At 38.3% G+C, this 7,744-nt stretch overlaps 1 long non-coding RNA gene across 1 annotated transcript; it reads left to right on the top strand.

Moving 5' to 3' along the window:
• Positions 1-598: 598 nt before the first annotated feature.
• On the top strand, positions 599-2,548 carry LOC141377698 (uncharacterized). Its single transcript, XR_012390260.1, has 2 exons — positions 599-1,828; positions 1,926-2,548. It is a non-coding gene; the product is annotated as an uncharacterized lncRNA (long non-coding RNA).
• The last annotated feature ends 5,196 nt before the right edge of the window (positions 2,549-7,744 follow it).

The following is a 7,744-nucleotide window of genomic DNA, read 5'->3' as shown; positions in this document are numbered from 1 at the left end:
GATGCAGACTACAAATTTTCATTCATACAAGTTGGTGATTTTGGAAGAACGAGTGATAGAGGAGTTTACAGTGGTTCTGCCCTTGGAAGAGCTATGGAGGGTAGAAACATGTCTGTCCCAGAAGCCTGCCCTTTGCCAGGGTCAGGTGCATACCTGTCAACCCTCCCGTTTTTCCCGGGATTCTCCCGTATTTGACTGTTCTATCCCGCTCTCATCCCGTAAAAGGTATTTTCCCGTATTTTCAGTCTTTCTCTGAACAGCTGAGCCTCCCTATATGCAACCCATACCGCCGAACCACCAGGGGTCGCCCTTTGCTCTACAATATGAGTCTTCTGTGCTTTTGCTTTGTTTAGGAGTGAAAACACTTTCAAGTAAATAATAAAAACGATGCGATTCCATTTTCTTTTGATTACAGGTGCTGTTGCCCATCCTATACAATCCTCAAATAAATAAATAGATGCTGTTTCCCAAACGGATTCTGTACACGCGATTTGAAGCAGAGAGAAAGTCTGGCTTTTGGGTGTGTGTTTAAACAGACATACACATAATTAATAATAATAACATATAAGGATGTCGATCTTGGCAGATTTTTTTTTTCCAAAACACAACTAATTTCGTCTTAAATGAGGATAAAAAGTAAAGAAAGCAGTCGAATGCTTTCATTATATTGTTAGATGTGTGCCTTTTAAAGTGACACCTCTTATTTAATGTAATAAAAAATCTTAATTAATGATAGATGCATTCGTTACTCTTTAATCAGAATGTGTAAGTTATACAGTGGAGAAACGGCTAATGAGATTGATAGCTTGATTGTATTTCATTATAATAGCTATTAAGTTTAATAAGCTGAACTGTTTGCTAATGTACTTGCTGCTAATGTATATATTTATTTTTCTTTTGTTAATAATAATTTTAAAACATATTACTGACCATATAACTGTTTAATTAATTACAATGAAACAGCTCCAAATGAACATACCGCACCGCGTCACAACAGCCGACAGACAACCCACTAGTTCATGTCATTTGCTAGTTAGTTAGTGCCAGCGCCGTGCAGGAATTACATGAAATACTTAGCCAAACTTACATGCTATTTCAGAGCGAATATTCAGAGTAGCATGGTAAAAAGTATAGGAAGGCTATCATTGTTCAAAAATGACCCAATGTGAATATAAAAGCAACTTCAGGTAAATAAAGCAGGTTAGGCGGAATAGCGCTATTTACTGGTGTTTTGTTGTTAAACTAAATATAAATCAACATTATAGATGCTGTCAAAAAACCTTATGAAACTGAAAATAATCACAATAATCTTTCACCGGGAAATTTCAGTGGCTGAACAAACACGTCTGTGCATATAAGTCATTCATAACAAAACACAATCTAACACAAAATAGTTTCAAAACAGAACATTACCTGTCTAACAGTAATACTTCAGCCATGCTGTCATCCTTCCTCCAGCGTGCTAAAGTAACTCCAATATTGATTCAGGTTTTTAAAAGTTTCTATTCAGCTTTTGATTTCTCCCGGTCCTTCTCGTGACCGCGCGACCGCTTTAAGGGCGAATTATACCCGCGCCTGGCTTTACAGTAATTGGCCCGAGCTCAGCTGTCCTTCGGCGCCTCCGGCTCCGACTCGGCATCTGCGAGCGGCCCGCAGCTCGCTCGGAGCGCATGCATTTGTAAAGCAGACGCGCACGCGCTAATGGCAGATCTGCGTGAACAGATGCGCAGAAGTCGGAATCTACATTTGCTGACAGACAGTCTGACCTGCCTATCGGAATTAAAGGAGGTGACGGTCCGACTCTATTTAATTGGATAAACATTTTTTAGTTTTATGCTTTACCCAGAATATAAAAATACATATAAACACATTTAGATCATTTACTGTTATCATTACTATTGGACTGTGAAGAGACTTTCAACCAGCACAACCAAAAATGTTTCTGAAGACAATCACCTACTGCACCTTTAATGAGACTTTTCCAGGGAACAGAATTCCAAAATGGAGAAAAATCTTTAGTTACAGACTATCAAGAGCAAGGATAGTAGTGAAGTGTGCTTTTGGCATTTTGGCATCCATGTGAAGGGGGCTTCACACAAGAATGAACGTACAATAAGAAAATGCAGACTCTATCTTAATAGCTGCATGGATCCTCCACAGTTTGCTAATCAATCCAGCAGAAAATCAGAGATGGTTCAATGAAACTGATGAAAGAGGTGATGTGCTACTATCTGTCCAGAACATGGGTGGAAATGGGGGAGGCAGAGAAGCCTACGATGTGCGTGAAAAACTGCACATTTTTTGCTCCCCTGAAGGAAAAGTGCAATGGCAAGACAATATGGTCTAAGCTAAGTAATAATATAAAGCCATACAGTCTGTAATTTTTCTAATGACTATAGACAAAGTCCTCTAAACACTATTTTCTTTGTGTACATATTCTAATTACTCTGAAGTGTTTGTTTGTATAATTTTCATATTGTGGAAAGTAGTGCAGATTGTGTTTATTGTATTTTTTTTTTTCAAAACCAAATAAAAGTATTAAAAACAAGGTTGTGTATCTGTGCAGTGTATCTGCCCACAAAAAAATATTACACTGCCTATAAAGAAATCACATTGTGTTAAGGTAATTTTGTGGCTTTAAATTTGTCAAAACAGTACCTTAAAACATCAAATGCATAAAAACATAGTAACATCTGAATCTTTCTTCTAAAGTTAACATTTTTCTCAGCTTGTGTTTAGTTATTTCACTTTAAAAGCAATAATATAAACTTTTTATAACTTTTTATAAACTACATTTATAGACAGAAACCTAAAAAATGCTCATTTTAAAAGAATACTGAACGTCTGAACTTTTCACGTATACTTATGTACTGTTTATATAGTTTGTTTTCATCTTCATTCAATCAGGAAGTGAAGTGCTGCAAGTACACAGAGATGACTATGGTGATCAGTAATTGTCATGTTTTCTGTATTCTTAACCCTTGCAACAGCATTGCTTGCAAGTACTTTTTTAATTGTATAAGGTGTAGGGAGTCAACGTATCCTTCTAGAACCAAACAGGTCACAGACCATATTATTCTTAAAAGATTGGTTGGTGCTTGCATGTCTGAGTTTTTTTATTTTCCAAGCAATCCACAGGCACCCAGCAAAAAGTTATCCAGTTGATGACTTGCCAGTCACTTGCTAATTGTTATAATACTTTATTTTAACAACTATCCTATCAAAGCAGCAACCACACAATGTGCCAACCTAGCCTACTAAAGGAGGGAATTGGGTTCCCATTCCACAGCTTCACTGATTGGACAATCATTGTGTTGGCCCAGCCTATACCAAAGCCTATAAAACTTTAATCAAGGAAATTTCTTTGTCGTCTTTTGCTGGTCATCTTTGCTAGTCGTCACCGCCGTCACTGCCCGGACACGGCTCCTCTCGTACTGTGACCGTTACATCACCTCGCCTGAACCTCATTCCCACAAAGCAAAATTTCTCTGGCCCAGCTCTGGCCCACACAATCAGGTTTTGATTGGCCCACATGCCGCAGTGAATTACGGTACATGACTGGACCAAATCTGGCTTCCAGACAAGGGCCAAACACGGACCATATCTAGGCCAAGTCTCAGCCAAGTTAAAGGGCCATGACACCCCCCACTTTCGGTTAAAGTCTACTTCAGAATTTTTTCAAAAGATGCATAATTAATGGGCGTGGAGCTCCGCGAGCATCGGGCAGGAGTGGGCGTGGCCAGCAGGGGAGAACGTGAGTGAACGAAGCTAGCTCACAAAATGAGACAAACCGTGGAGACGCATGAGTTTATAGTTTACAAAGTTAAAATGCAAAGAAATGAACAGTGATTTAATGCCCTGCTACATTTGTTATTCGTAATTTCATATACACACAACCACAATTTACATCATTATAAAGATAAGTGTGTTCACATAAACCCTATAAATGAGGACTTCTCCCTCAATCCAGCAGACTTAGTGCAGCAGGTCTCCTGACCTGCCTATTTTAACCATTAGTCCTGCTGGTAATCTGGAGGATTTCAGCAAACACAGCAGCACGGCGATGTGTCTGAATGTGAACGAACTCCTGATAAAAGACAGCGCGCGCCATTCTCTAATTCTCGTGCTGCTCTCCCGACAAAAATGCTAGCAGCACACACACACAGCTTTGCTGTATGATCGGCCCTGACAGGATCGCGGGGGACAACATGCAACAAACCCCGTGGATCATGGAAACAAACGCATATGAGCCTTCATGAACGGCTAAATACTGTGTGCCCGTGCCGTGGGTCCGTGACGTGTCTCTCAGCTCGGGCTTGACTCTGGCTGGTCTGGCTGGTCTCATAGGATAAGAAAGCTCCGCTATGAATAATAATGAGAAACCGGCGCGTCATCATTGCACTTGCAGTACTGCGCTGCGTCGCCGATTTTGATCCCGCCCCAAAAATCATTTTAAACCCGGAAGCTAAAATTTGCTGACAAAAGCTCAAAATTATCCAGTTTTCCCCACAATTAAAGCTGACAGATGCTAACATTGTCTTAACTGATGCTCAACACACACAAATATGTTAATATATATAAAAAAAGTTCTCCAGGGTGTCCTGAACCTTTAATAACTCATGACTGGACCTGAACTGGGCCAGATAGGTTGGTGTGTCACGATTGCAATGAAATTGATAAACCCATGGAGTGATGCGCTTTAGGCACACTATGGGCACGCTTTTTCTCAAAGTGACCTGATTGGTAGAATTTTTTTTTCTTCACTCAAAATTGATTTTAGTGTATTTTAAATGTGGGTTAAGACTGGCCAAACTCACATGGCCCACTTATCAAATTTTTAAATCAGGCCAAATACTACGTTTTTCATCTGGCCCAAATCTTGTGTGCCGCCTTAAAGACGGTGTCGCCTCTGCCAAACCCGGGCCATGTTTGGCCATATGCTGTATACCAGTGCCGGATGAATGCCTGCTGTGCCAGCTTTATGCCAAATCTGGGCCAGAACTCTTTGCTTCTAGGGATTACATCACGGAGTAGACTGTTATCTTCTCTGGCTGCCGGCTCGACCCCCGATCTGCTTGTACAATTTTCAACAAGCCATCGGGTCAACACATCAGAACTCTGAAACTACGTCATAACTACAGAAACCCTAGGAAGGACTTTGAAAGCCGCCTCGTCCAACGTCCGTATCCCAAGCAATCGACTCCAAGCATCCCTGAAAGTAAGGAAACCTTACCTCCATTGCTGAAAATGGTGTTTTTTATATCTAAGTAGTAAAGAATAGCAGAATTCTCTGCTTTTATGGTTTCTCTAAGGTTGCAATGCAAAGAACTTAGCAAATGCTAGAAGTTGAAGTCATAACTCCTCAAACTGCTTGAGTGTGTGTATGTATGTGCGTTTGTTAGTTTCATGTAGATTAGTTTGTTGTGTTTATGTGCTATAAACTTTGTTTCGTTTTTAAGATCCGTGTTGGTGTGCTTTATAAGTTAATGTCTCAGCTTCAGATACTGCTACCTTGCTCATTAAATAATTAAATACTGTTTTTATATTCTTATTGTTGGCCACATAATAATATAATACTGGATTGCTTTACACTAAACGTTCTATTTGCTGGACAAATACGGAGGTTAAGTGTAAACTTTGAATAATTCTATGTGAATCATGTTTGAATTTTTAGATTCTAATCCCCAAAGTTTAAATGTGATTTAAACCAAAGAGCTGATTCTTACAAAGGTGTTCATTATACTCGTATGTAATGTAAATAATTGAGCTTAAGAGTGACTTAGCTTATTGGCAGAGCTAACACATTAGCCACAATCTGCTTTAGCTTTATATTTCATTATTTTGTATTTACAAATAAAAATATATTTATTACTACAAAGCACTCTGTATTTTTATTTAAATGCTATGCTTCTGCAGGTTTGTTATAGTTTCACTCCATACACAAGACCATTAAACCTGTTGGCAAATGAGCTTCTTGTCTTTAGAGTTGTGTGAGGGAAGGGAGTTTATTTAACTGTCAAAACAACCACTAAGAAAAAAAAAGAAAAAAGCTTGAGGATTTATTTGATTTAATTTTTTTTAACGTATTAAAAACTATTGTCAGGGTAACACAGTGGCGCAGTATGTAGTGCTGTCGCCTGACAGCAAGAAGGTCGCTGGTTCGAACCTCAGCTCAGTTGGCGTTTCTGTGTGGTGTTTGCATGTTCTCCCTTGTGTTCGCGTGGGTTTGCTTCGGTTTCCCCCACAGTCCAAAGACATGCGGTACAGGTGAATTGGGTAGGCTAAATTGTCCATAGTGTATGAGTGTGTGTGTGTGCGTGTGGATGCTTCCCTGAGATGGGTTGCATCTGAAAGGGCATCCGCTGCGTAAAAAACGTGCTGGATAAGTTGGCGGTTCATTCCGCTGTAGCGGCCCCGGATTAATTAAAGAACTAAGCAGACAAGAAAATGAATGAATGACTGAATAAAACTAATGTAATAAAAGTATAATTTTGTTTTTTTTCTTTTCTTTTACTTTAAACAGTGATAGAGCTATACTTCCGGGGATTCTGCTTAGCAGCAAATAAAACAAATCCTTCTTTATACTCAAAACCAAACAGCTTCCTATAAAAATAAATATAATATTGTAGTAGTTAAACAAATAAAAAGAAAAGAACAATTTAGTTTTTATTTGGAACTCAGTTTTAATCTATTTTTAAGTATTTTTTTTTTATTTTCAGAAAGATGAGTGTCCACCTTTTCTTCAGACAGCAAATGAAATGGGCTTATGAAGGAATAATGTAACGGGCCTCTATTACATTAATAATTTATTAAAACCCGAAATTTCCACTACCGATTAAGATCACTCATGGACAGCTGTAAATGTACCGATCGCCTCAGTGATTTGTTTTTTCCTGTTCGAATCTGTAGTTGCCTGTCTGAATGCTGTTCCAGTTCCAGTTACTGATTCTGTGATTACATTGTAAAGGAGTTGATTTGCTCAAATATTACCGCTAAACTAGCTTACTGGCATAGCAGATTTCATTGTTTTTTTCCACCACTCTCTTGGTGGCGGTGATGGTGCATGATGTATCTGAAGAGTGGTGGAGGCGTGTGCGTGTGCATGCAATGAACCTGAGTGGGGGGGTTGAGTTGTGCCCAACTTATAGTTTCTACAGAACAAACTATTGTTATATAATAACTTGCCTAATTTCCCTTACCTGCCTAGTTAACCTAATTAGCCTTTAAATGTCACTTTAAGTTGTATAGAAGTGTCTTGAAAAATATCTAGTCAAATATTATTTACTGTGATCATGGCAAAGATAAAATAAATCAGTTATAAGAAATTAGTTAATAAAACTATTATGGTTAGAGGTTTGGTGAAAAAAATGTTCTCTTCGTTAAACAAAGTAAGGCTGCTCGATCTTGGGAAAAATCATAATCACGATTATTTTGGTCATAATTGTAATCATGATTATTCAAAACGATTATCAGTTCAAGTGAAAATTATTAGCGCTCCTGAGAATTTTTTTTAAATAAATATTTTCCAAATAATGTTTAACAAAGCGAGGAATTTTAACAGTATTTCCTATATTTTTTCTTCTAGGCTTATTTATTTTATTTTAGCTAGAATAAAAGCAGGTTTAAATATTTTGAAACCCATTTTAGGGTCAATATTATTAGCCCCCTAATAATATATTTTTTTGATTGTCTGCAGAAGAAACGTTCGAGGTTACAGAAGTAACCCTTCGTTCCCCGAGGAGGG

Source organism: Danio rerio, chromosome 14 (genome assembly GCF_049306965.1).
Source record: "Danio rerio strain Tuebingen ecotype United States chromosome 14, GRCz12tu, whole genome shotgun sequence".
Classification (NCBI taxonomy): Eukaryota; Metazoa; Chordata; class Actinopteri; order Cypriniformes; family Danionidae; genus Danio; species Danio rerio.
Note: the sequence above shows the minus strand (reverse complement) of the source record. Positions and strands in the feature narration are given on the sequence as shown.